Here is a 12,352-nt window from a genome sequence, read left to right as displayed (position 1 = left end):
TTAGATGATTAAAAAAATGATAACATATAAAAAGAAGCTATGTCAGTTGCCAAGAACTTTATGGGCAACACAAACCAGTATGAACTGATAAAACAACATATTAATGGAAGACAAAACCAATTACATGCATACAGTCCATTTAATGTATCTAAAGTATTTACCTGAAGTAAATTCATGTTTATTATTAATGAACCTAAGAATTATATATTGTAAATTAAAAAATTGCAAGGTTTTTATTACTGTAAATTCAGAAATTATTGCATGCATTTATTGTTGAGATTTTTGAAGAATGGACACAAATGCGAGACTAATTATTGTGATTTCAGGAAAATCTGCATACTGATGTATTTATCAGATATCTGAATGCGAGTTCTAATTAATGCGAAACTCACCTAGTCGCATTATTCGCATTAATAAAAACCTCGCAATAATTTCTGAATTTACAGTAATGTGAATTAGTTGCAACTTGATGAGTATTGCAATAATAAAAGCTTGTATTCTTCATTCATTTCTATATATGTAAGCAAATTTTTTTGAAATCACAATTAATATTGCATTTTCCTCCTATTTTTGGAAAATCACAATAATAAATGCACTCAATAATTTCTGAATTTAAAAAAAAATTAGAGCTTAATTCATAGATCTTGTTTACATTCATAATTTGATGCCCAATGACCAAAGTAATTAGATAAGGTTGCAAAACCTTATCATTCTACTCTACTTAAGTTTGAATTTTAATTTAAATTCTTAAAGATTTATATTTACCTGTTTTAGGAATTTTATATAACTGATTTAAAAAAATGCACAAAACACAATTAATTTCATGCGTCCCATAAGATTTCAAGATTTACCTTAATCAGGAATGCTCAAAGATGAATATTTGAAAGCAAAGGATAAATAAGAGCCGAAACAGTTGGAAGAGCTATATGACCAAAAATGACCTATAACTAATAGCCAAATATATCTAAGGTAAACTTTAATCAGGGAGTTGAAACCATATAAAGGAGATGATATTAAGCTGCATACCACCAAAGGAAAGTATCATGGCCTGAAGTAGCTGCTTCATTGATTTCGGATTTTTTAAAACCAGTAAATCTATAAAAAAAGGTGACCTTTAAAAAGAGAGGCGAAAGATACCAGAGAGACATTCAAACTCATAAATTGTGGATTTGTTTATTTTCATAGATTGAAGTTAACTTGTAATTTGGAGAATATTTGATTTCATAATTTTTCGAAAGTAAGCATACACGGCAATGGAAAATAAGCTATGTTAAAACAATGATGTTAGTGGCAAACCTTTACCAACTCAATCTACCAAAGTTGGATCTCAGCATTAATAATGAATCCACAGTATATAACTAAATGCTGTGATGCATGTTTATAATTGTCATAACTACCTACCATAAAAATAGGTATTTTTTTTAAAAGTATAAAAATATTTACAAAATACTAAACTCAGATGTAAATTAGAATGGGACAGGCCTTAAAACTTGACAAAATCAAATGCAAGACTTTCTCAATGGATCCAATGGAAAACCATGTATTCCTGACAGGCAGTTTCGAAGAAGTGATTGGTGAAACCTGATTTTATGGCTAGCGAAACTTCCCACTTGCATGAGTAGTTTAAAATTGCATGATTTTGGCAAAGACTGGTTATAATACAACACCAACCGACATGATTGATAAATGTGACAATAGTAGGGATCCAAAAACCAAAACTAATAATACATTTTAAACATACAACACAACTGACTAAAGAGTTCAAACAAATATACAAATAAAAAAGGTGATAGCTTTCATGTGGTATATCAGAAATCTGACACAAACATCAACAAAAACAGTTTTAGTAGTTTATAGCAGATACAGTATAACCGATAAATTAAACAAAAATGACAACAAAACAAGTGTTTTAAATTGATAGAACATACACCATAATAAAACATACTGGTCTACATCTTATTAGTTCTCTATCGACGAAGTCTAAGGGGACTTTAGGTTTGCACTCTGTCTGTCCGTCTGTCCACCGTCAGTCCGGCAAATCAGCTTTCCACACTTTTTTTCTTCGTTCTTGAAGATATTGATTTGATATTTGGTATATAGTTTTGCCATGACAAGTTATAGATCAACTTCGAATTTTGTTCCAGTCTGATAATTTAGTCCAGAGTTATGGACCATAAATCTGGACCATATCTAATGTTAGAGTACTATGTTAAACCATATTTCTGTACAAAGGGAGATAACTCATTTTTTAAAAGACATTCTTTGGTACATTATTTGAATAATTTTTTGGCAGGTTTGTTTGTTATTTTGTATAAACTAATTATACCCCCCGCTTTAAAAAAAGGGGGGGGGGGGTATACTATTTTACCTTTGTCTGTCCTTCCGTCAGTCCATCCATCAGTCCGTCAGTCCATCCGTCTGTCCCATGAATATTTTCGTCACATTTTTCTCAGGAACTATTTGACAAGGATTTCTGAAATTTGGTTTCAGGGTTTATATAAGTAAGTAATACTGTGTGATGCGTTATCAGATTCATCACTCAACAACTTCCTGTTTACCGAACACTTGTATTATTTTACACATGATAGCCAAGTTGAAAATTTTCGTCACATTTTTCTCAGGAACTACTTGACAAGGATTTCTGAAATTTGGTTTCAGGGTTTATATAAGTCAGCTATACCGTGTGATGCGTTTTCAGATTCATCACTCAACAACTTCCCGTTTACCGAAATATTTCGGCGGGGGTATCATCAGTGAGCAGATGCTCACAGTTTTACTTGTTTTCTGAATGCTATATATATATAAAAAAAATATGAAGTGAAATCCTTTAATTAGATAATAATCTATTTTTAATAATGTATATATTACATTACATTGTGTAGATAAAAATTGATGACATTTTTTAGATAAGTTTCAAATCTATATTACTTTGTGACAAATAAAAGAAAAAATATTTGGAACTATTAATTATATTTGATTATAATTTGAAAATAGATATACACTGTATTACATCATATCTAATTTTAGAGAACTATTAATCGTATCTAATGTTAAAGTGTTTTCCACACTTTTTTTCATCATGATTGAAGATATTGATTGATAACTGGTATATAGTTTTATCATGACAAGTTATACAGATCAAGTTCGAAATTTTGTTTTGGTCTGATAATTTTGTGCAGAGTTATGGTCCTTGGACTTGAAAAATTCACTCATTTAATCAGTTTTTCACACTGTTTATAGTCATGCTTGAAGATATTGACTTGATATTTTCTTTTTGTTTACACCATGACAAGTTATAGAACAAGTTAGCTTTTTGTTCCTGTATAATGAATTTTTACCCGGTAGGGGACTATGTATTGCCATGCAATACTCTCAGAATGCTTGTTTTTTTTTATAAATATACACTTTCCCAATAAAGTACAAACATAGCAAATTTAATTACAAGGATATGCAAAATGAAAACAACACCATAAAACCCCAAGCTTCCGAATCAACTCTGGGAGTATGTTTTACGCTTGAAAACTTCCATGACTGATTATTAAAATTAAATTTCATTTTTGCAAGTATTGATAAATTACTGTAACTTGTAAAATCACATTTCTTTTTGAAACATTATTCGATCAAAGAAAGAAGGATGTTTGAAGGAGTATGTTCCTTGTTAGATATTAATCTATTTAACCACGTTTCGATCAATTATCTCAATAAAAAAATCTTTTATAAACATCAATTATGCAGAAAGCATGTGGCCATTTAATTGATAAGATTGACCATATTTTGATGGATTTTGATATCTTAATTTTGAGAACTTTTGTTGTTAACATGGAATCACAGTTTAATTGGCTATTTCCTCATCTCTTTTTGTCATTTATTTTAAGGACAGCTGACTGTATTTCAGTTAGATTGATGGACATAAACCATCTTCTTGCTATCAGCCATTTTGGGTCATATTATTGGCTTTTACAGAATGTTTGAAGCCATGTTTCCTCATCTGATACAAGTTCAGGGTGTGCTTTTATTTAATAAAATGTTGGTTTAATAAATTGCTCTAAAAATAGAACATACTGCACATAAAATAGTTGGCAATTATATACATTAATAAGTTGAGCAAAGCTCCAATGACTAAGAAACATCATGCATCTTATATGAGGAAATGGTTTTGGGCATGACTTTTGTCCAGCTGCAACGATTGGTGCAAAATGTAAGACACTTACCCAGGGAGGCGTGACAATAATTGTTTCCTAAAGCTTAAGAAGGAAGACGGTGTCATATGGTATTTTGAACCCCATGGTAAATTGACCCCGGGGTCAAAATACCGCTATGGTAAATTGAACCCCCCATGGTAAATTGAACACCCCCCCCCCCCTGTATGGAAAATTGACCCCCATGGTAAATTGAACCCCCCTGTTTTTTTCATTCTAGATGAACACTATTAGAACATTATACATTATTCTAAAGCTTATCATAGATTAAAAATCATTCATACAATAAGAGGAGGTCAATTTTCCATGATTGGTTAAAAGAAATATCTTAAATTTGCTTGGTATAAGTGCTCTGAAGTTTTTACCAACAAAATTTCATTCAAAATACTTATTTAAGCATTATTACTAGACCATGTAGCTTGAAGGCTTAAATTATTTTAAATTAAAACATATATATATATATATATATATATATATATATACAGGTAGTTTTTATTTTTCATGGTAAAAAAGGGGGAGGGGGTCAAATTACCATGGCTCAGTTAAATTCAAAAAGTAAAACTTTCAAAACATCTTTTCCAGCATGTTAAATACATACAAACTACTTATTGGAGTATTACTACTATATACAAGAGTTAGAATTGCTAGAAATTTAGAAATTAAAGGTCTATGGTAGGGGGTTCCATATACCATGGCAGGGGGGTCAAAATACCATGGCAAAGTAAAATTTTCAAAATATCTTTTCCAGCGAGTTAAATACATACAACTACTTATTGGAGTATTATTACTATGTAACAGAGATAGAATAGCTAGAATTTTTGAAATTAAAGGTCTATAGAAGGGGGTTCAATATACCATGGCAGGGGGGTCAAAATACCATATGGCAAAGTAAAATTTTCAAAATATCTTTTCCAGCAAGTTAAATACATACAAACTACTTATTGAAGTATTATAACTATGTAACAGAAATAGAATAGCTAGAATTTTTGAAATTGGAGGTGTAACAGGGGGGGGGGGGGGGGGTTCAATATACTATGGTGGGGGGGGGGGTCAAAATACCATGGCTAGATAAAATTTTCAAAACATCTTTTCAAGCAAGTAAAATACATACAAACTACTTATTGGCGTATTATAACTATATATAAGAGTTAGAATTGCTAGAATTTTTAAATTAAAGGTCTATAGTAGAGGGTTCAATATACCAAGGCAGGGGAGTCAAAATACCATGGCAAAGTAAAACTTTCAAAATATCTTTTCCAACAAGTTAAATACATACAGACTACATATTGAAGTATCATTACTATATACAAGAGTTAAAATTGCCAGAACTTTTGAAACTAAAGGTCTATAGTAGGGGGTTCAATATACCATGGCAGGGGGGGGGGGGGGGGGTCAAAATACCATGGCAAAGTAAAATTTTCAAAATATCTTTTCCAGCAAGTTAGATACATACAAACTACTAATTGAAGTATTATTACTATGTAACAGAGTTAAAATAGCTAGGATTTTGAAATTAAAGGTGTAAAGGGGGGGGGGGGGGGGGGGGGGAGGGGATTCAATATACCATGGCAAAGTAAAACTTTCAAAATATCTTTTCCAACAAGTTAAATACATACAAACTACATATTGGAGTATCATTACTATATACAAGAGTTAGAATTGCCAGAACCTTTGTAACTAAAGGTCTATAGTAGGGGGTTCAATATACCGTGGCAGGGGGGTCAAAATACCATGGCAAAGTAAAATTTTCAAAATATCTTTTCCAGCAAGTTTAATATATACAAACTACTAATTGAAGTATTATTACTATGTAACAGAGATAGAATAGCTGGAATTTTTGAAATTAAAGGTCTATAGAAGGGGGTTCAATATACCATGGCAGGGGGGTCAAAATACCATATGGCAAAGTAAAATTTTCAAAATATCTTTTCCAGCAAGTTAAATACATACAAACTACTTATTGAAGTATTATTACTATGTAACAGAGATAGAATAGCTAGAATTTTTGAAATTGGAGGTGTCAAAAGGGGGGGGGGGGGTCAATATACCATGGTAGGGGGATCAAAATACCATGGCTAAATAAAATTTTCAAAACATCTTTTCAAGCAAGTAAAATACATACAAACTACTTATTGGCGTATTATAACTATTAACAAGAGTTAGAATAGCTAGAATTTTGAAATTAAAGGTCTAAAAGGGGGGGGGGGTTCAATATACCATGGTAGGGGTGTCAAAATACCATGGCTAGATAAAATTATCAAAACGTCTTTTCAAGCAAGTGAAATACATACAAACTACTTATTGGAGTATTATAACTATATACAAGAATTAGAATTGCTAGAATTTTTGAAATTAAAGGTCTATAGAAGGGGTTCAATATACCATGGCAGGGGGGTCAAAATACAGTACTTGCAACCATAGGCGTTACTATTTTTGCGATCAATCAGCGGTCATCGATCAGTCACCGATCAGTCAAGTTCGCGTCAACCTCACATCACCAATCCGTCAGATTTATAGTAAAAATATTTGACGGATCGGACAGATCGGACGGATAGGACCGGTCGGCCTTTCTGACGGATTGAACTCTACTACGTCACATGATAAACTAATACAAATTACGGAATCTTAGTTTCGTTTCATTTAATTAATGGCGCTATGGAAAATACGAAACGTTCAAGTACAAAAGGTCAACATTTTTTTGTGATTATTCAGCAAAGTTTTAAGAATTAAAGAAAAGAAATATGCAGATAAAACTGATTTTAAATATTATTATAACAGAATGGTGATTTTCTGTTTTATTTAGGTTATATATTTTCATACCCGAACAGTGTTAAAACGATTTTTATCGCGATCGGGTTTTGTTCCCCGAAAATGCTCTGGAAAATGAAAAGACATGATCATTTTTTGCCAATTGCGATGGATTTTTTTTTATATTTTTATAATCTTAAAATTCTTATTAAAAAAAACTTATCTGGAGGCCTTTTAAATAACTAGTTACAAATAACATTGCCGAATTTTTTATAAAAAAATAGAAATATTGGTAATTTGATAGAGTTTAAACAATGTGAATGACCTTTAGTATCTTTCCTCTGATATTCGTTTAATTTTGTGAAATACAACCCATTTTGCATTTGACGTTGCATTATTTCCTATATAAAAGAAGAAACATTTGCATTTTTAAGCTACGTAAACAAAAATTTAGTATCTTTTCCTTGAAATTCAGCATAATTTATGAAAAACAACCAATCCTGATGTACAAAAAGTACTGATATCAAAAAATAAAAAACCATGCAAACAAATTTTAGTATATTTTATTTGATATTCTTTTAATTTTATGAAAATCAACTAATTCTAAACTACAAAAAATACAAAAACCCCATGACAGTCAATAATTTACATTAAATTAAAGAAATGATAGCTTTCTTATTCAACAAAAACAAAAGTTTATGCATATTCATACTTCAATTATTCACATTCAATACAAAATTACTTATCTTAAGGCATTTATAATGATTGATTGCAAGTGACGTTGCAATATTTCTTAAATAAAAGAAGAAATATTTGCATTTTTAAGCAACACGAATAAAAATTTAGTATCTTTTCCTTGAAATTCAGCATAATTTATGAAAAACAACCAATCCTGATGTACAAAAAGTACTGAAATCAAATGGCAGTTCATAATATCTATCAAAATAAAGAAACTATTGTATATGTATTCAACACAAACAAAAGTTTATCAAAAGAAGAAAAATTAGGAATTTTATACATTGCGAACAACATTTTAGTATATTTTCTCTGATATTCTTTTAGTTTAATAAAAAAACAAACAATCCTGAACTACAAAAAGTACAAAAATCCAATGGCGTTCAATAGTTTCCATTAAAATAAAAAAAATTATTGCATTCTTATTAAACAAAAACAAAAGTTTATGCATATATATCCTTAAATTATTCACACCTTATACAAAAGTACTGATCTTAATGCATTTATAATGTCTGATTGCAATTGAAAATGCATTATTTCTGATATAAAAGAAATTTGCAATCTTTGTGACATGACAAACAGGAATATATATGGTTTAGGGGTGGGGATCTCAACCATTTGTAAGATATTAGAACTCTATCAAATGGCAGGGGGTGGGGGTGATCCCTAGGGACTGACCCTATATATCATTCAAATCTTCTTGGCATGACGAATAAGAATATATATGGTTTACGGGTGGGGATCTCGACCATTTACAAGATATTAGATCATTGGGGGGGGGGGACCCCTGGGGACTGACCCTATACATAATTCGAATCTTTGTGACATGACAAACAGGAATATATATGGTTTAGGGGTGGGGATCTCAACCATTTGCAAGATATTAGAACTTTCCTATACATAATTCGAATCTTTGTGACATGACAAACAGGAATATATATGGTTTAGGGGTGGGGATCTCAACCATTTGCAAGATATTAGAACTTTATCAAATGGCAGGGGGTGGGGGTGATCCCTAGGGACTGACCCTATATATCATTCAAATCTTCTTGGCATGACGAATAAGAATATATATGGTTTAGGGATGGGGATCTCTACCATTTACAAGATATTAGGTCATTGGGGGTGGGGGGACCCCTGGGAACTGACCCTATATATCATTCGAATCTTTGTGACATGACGAACAGGTATATATATGGTTTAGGGGAGGGGATCTAAACCATTTACAATATATTAGAACTTTCTCAAATGGCAGGGGGTGGGGGTGACCCCTGGGGACTTACCCTTTATTTCATTTGATGTGCTTTATCATGACGAACAGGAATATATATGGTTAAGCGGAGCGGATCTCAACCATTTACAAGATATTAGAACTTTCTCAAATGACAGGGGGTGGGGATGCCCCCTGGGGACTTTCCCTTTATTTCATTTGAAGTGCTTTATCATGGCAAACCAGAATATATATGGTTTAGGGAAGGGGATCTCAACCATTTACAAGATATTAGCACTTTCTCAAATGGCAGGGGGTGGGGGTGACCCCTGGGGACTAACACTTTATTTCATTTAATGTGCAGTATCATGACTAACCGGAATATATATGGTTTAGGGGTGGGGATCTCGACCATTCAAAAGATATTACAACTTTCTCAAATGGCAGGGGGTTAAGGTGACCCCTTGGGACTAATCCTTTTTTTCATTTGATTGACTGTATCATGACAAACAAGAATATATATGGTTAAGGGGTGGGGATCTCGACAACTTATAAGATATTAGAACTTTCTCAAATGGCAGGGGTTGGGGTGACCCCTGGGGACGAACCCTTTATTTCATTAGATGTGCTTTATCATGTAGAACATTTTCAATTATATAGATTGTGTATATCACTAACGGTTTTCAAGTTATAATCATTTGAAAAAAAAAAAAAATCCCATAGGGTTCTATAGTAAACCTCTCCCTTCTTTTGGCCCCTCAAAGTACCCCTTTTTAGACCCCAATGCATAAACGAAACCCTGATTGCACCACTAGACATGTTAATCTAGCATATTGTGAAACCTTAAGTAAATCTGACAAGCGGTTTTGGAGAAATGGTGCGGGCAAGTTCATTAAAAAAAGTGGCGGAAGAGCAAGAATAATAATAATAATAAGAAATGAGCAAAACCAATAAGTCTTCCCAAACTTCGTTTAGGAGACTTAATAAAAAAATTATTACATTCGTATTCAACAAAAATTAGAGTTTATACATATTTATCCTTAAATTTTTCACATTTTATAAAAAATTACTTATCTAAAGGCATTTATAATGTCTGATTGCAAGTGACGTTTAATTATTCCTCATATAGTAGGAGAAATATATGCATCTTAGGCAACGCTAACAAAAATTTTATAATTTTCCAGGAATTTCAGCATAATTTATGAATAACAACCCATCCAGTGTACAAAAAGTACTGAAATCAAATGGAGGTTTATAACATCTATCAAAATAAAGAAACTATTGTATATGTATTCAAAACAAACAAAAGTTTAAGTATTATTCTCCTTCCATTATTAAATTTCTTATAAAAAACTGATCTCGAGGCCTTTGAAATAACTAGTTGCAAATAACATTCATTATTTTTTATCAAAAAAAGAAAAACCTAAGTAATTTCATACATTGCAAACAACATTTTAGTATATTTTCTCTGATATTCTTATAGTTTAATGAAAAAAAACCAATCCTGAACTACAAAAAGTACAAAAATCTAATGGCGTTCAATAGTTTCCATTAAAATAAAAAAAATATTGCATTCTTATTCAACAAAAAACAAAAGTTTATGCATATATATCCCTAAATTATTCACATCTTATACAAAAGTACTGATCTAAATGCATTTATAATGTCTGATTGCAATTGACAATGCAAGATTTCTGAAATAAAAGAAGAAATATTTGCATTTTTATGCAACACGAATAAAAAATTAATATCTTTTCCCTTAAATTAAGCATATTTTATGAAAAACAATCAATCTTGATGTACAAAAAATACAGAAATCTAATGGCGGTTCATAATTTTTATCAAAATAAAGAAATTATTACATTCATATTCAACAAAAATAAGAGTTAATGCATATTTATCCTTAAATTATTCACATTTTATACAAAATTACTTATCTAAAGGCATTCACAATGTCCGATGCAAGTTGTTGCGTTATTCTTCATATATTAGGAGAAATATATGCATTGTTAAGCAATGCAAACAAAAATTTTATATTTTTTCCCGGAATTTCAGCATAATTTATAAAAACAACAAATCCTGATGTACAAAAAGTACTGAAATCAAATGGCAGTTCATGATATCTATCAAAATAAAGAAACTATTGTTTATGTATTCAACACAAACAAAAGTTTAAGTATTATTCTCCTTCCATTATTAAATTTCTTATAAAAAACTGATCTTGAGGCCTTTGAAATAACTAGTTACAAATAACAATCATTATTTTTTTATCAAAAGAAGAAAAATTAGTAATTTTATACATTGCGAACAACATTTTAGTATATTTTCTTTGATATTCTTTTAGTTTAATGAAAAAAAAACCATCTTGAACTACAAAAAGTACAAGAATCCAATGGCGGTCAATAGTTTCCATTAAGATAAAAAAAATATTGCATTCTTATTCAAGAAAAACAAAAGTTTATGCATATATATCCCTAAATTATTGACATCTTATACAAAAGTACTGATCTAAATGCATTTATAATGTCTGATTGCAATTGACAATGCATTATTTCTGATATAAAAGAAAAAATATTTGCATTTTTATGCAACAGGAATAATATATTAGTATCTTTTCCCTAAAATTAAGCATATTTTATGAAAAACAATCAATCTTGATGTACAAAAAATATAAAAATCTAATGGTGGTTCATAATTTCTATTAAAGTAAAAAAATTATTACATTAATATTCAACAAAAATAAGAGTTTATGCATATTTATTCTTAATTTTTTTTACATTTTATACAAAATTACTTATCTAAAGGCATTTATAATGTCTGATTGCAAGTGACGTTGCATTATTCCTCATATATAAGAAGAAATATATGCATTTTTAAGCAACGCAAACAAAAATTTTGTATTTTTTCCCTGACTTTCAGCATAATTTCTGAAAAACAACCAATCATAAGGTACAAAAAGCACTGAAATCAAATGGTGGTTCATAATTTCCTTCAAAATAAAGAAATTATTGCATTCCTATTCAACACAAGCAAAAGTTTAAACCTTATTTATTTGAAATTCTCATAAAAAATCTTGCATGTATCTTGTGGCCTTTGAAATAACTAGTTACAAAATCATTGCATTTTTTTTTATCAGAAAACAACAATTGGTAATTTTAAACAATGTGAACAACATTTTAGTATATTTTCTCTGATATTCTTTTAATTTGATGAAAAACAACCAAATCTGAACTACAAAAAATACAAAAATCAAATGGTGGTCAATAATTTGCATTAAAATAAAGAAATTATAGCATTCTTATTCAACGAAAACAAAAGTTTATGCATATTTATCCTTCAATAATTCACATTTTATACAAAATTGCTTATCAAAAGGCATTTATAATGACTGATTGCAAGTGACGTTGCAATATTTCTGAAATAAAAGAAGAAATATTTGCATTTTTAAGCAACACGAACA

This window comes from Mytilus californianus, unplaced genomic scaffold, assembly GCF_021869535.1.
Source record: "Mytilus californianus isolate M0D057914Y unplaced genomic scaffold, xbMytCali1.0.p SCAF_8, whole genome shotgun sequence".
Classification (NCBI taxonomy): domain Eukaryota; kingdom Metazoa; phylum Mollusca; class Bivalvia; order Mytilida; family Mytilidae; genus Mytilus; species Mytilus californianus.
Note: the sequence above shows the minus strand (reverse complement) of the source record.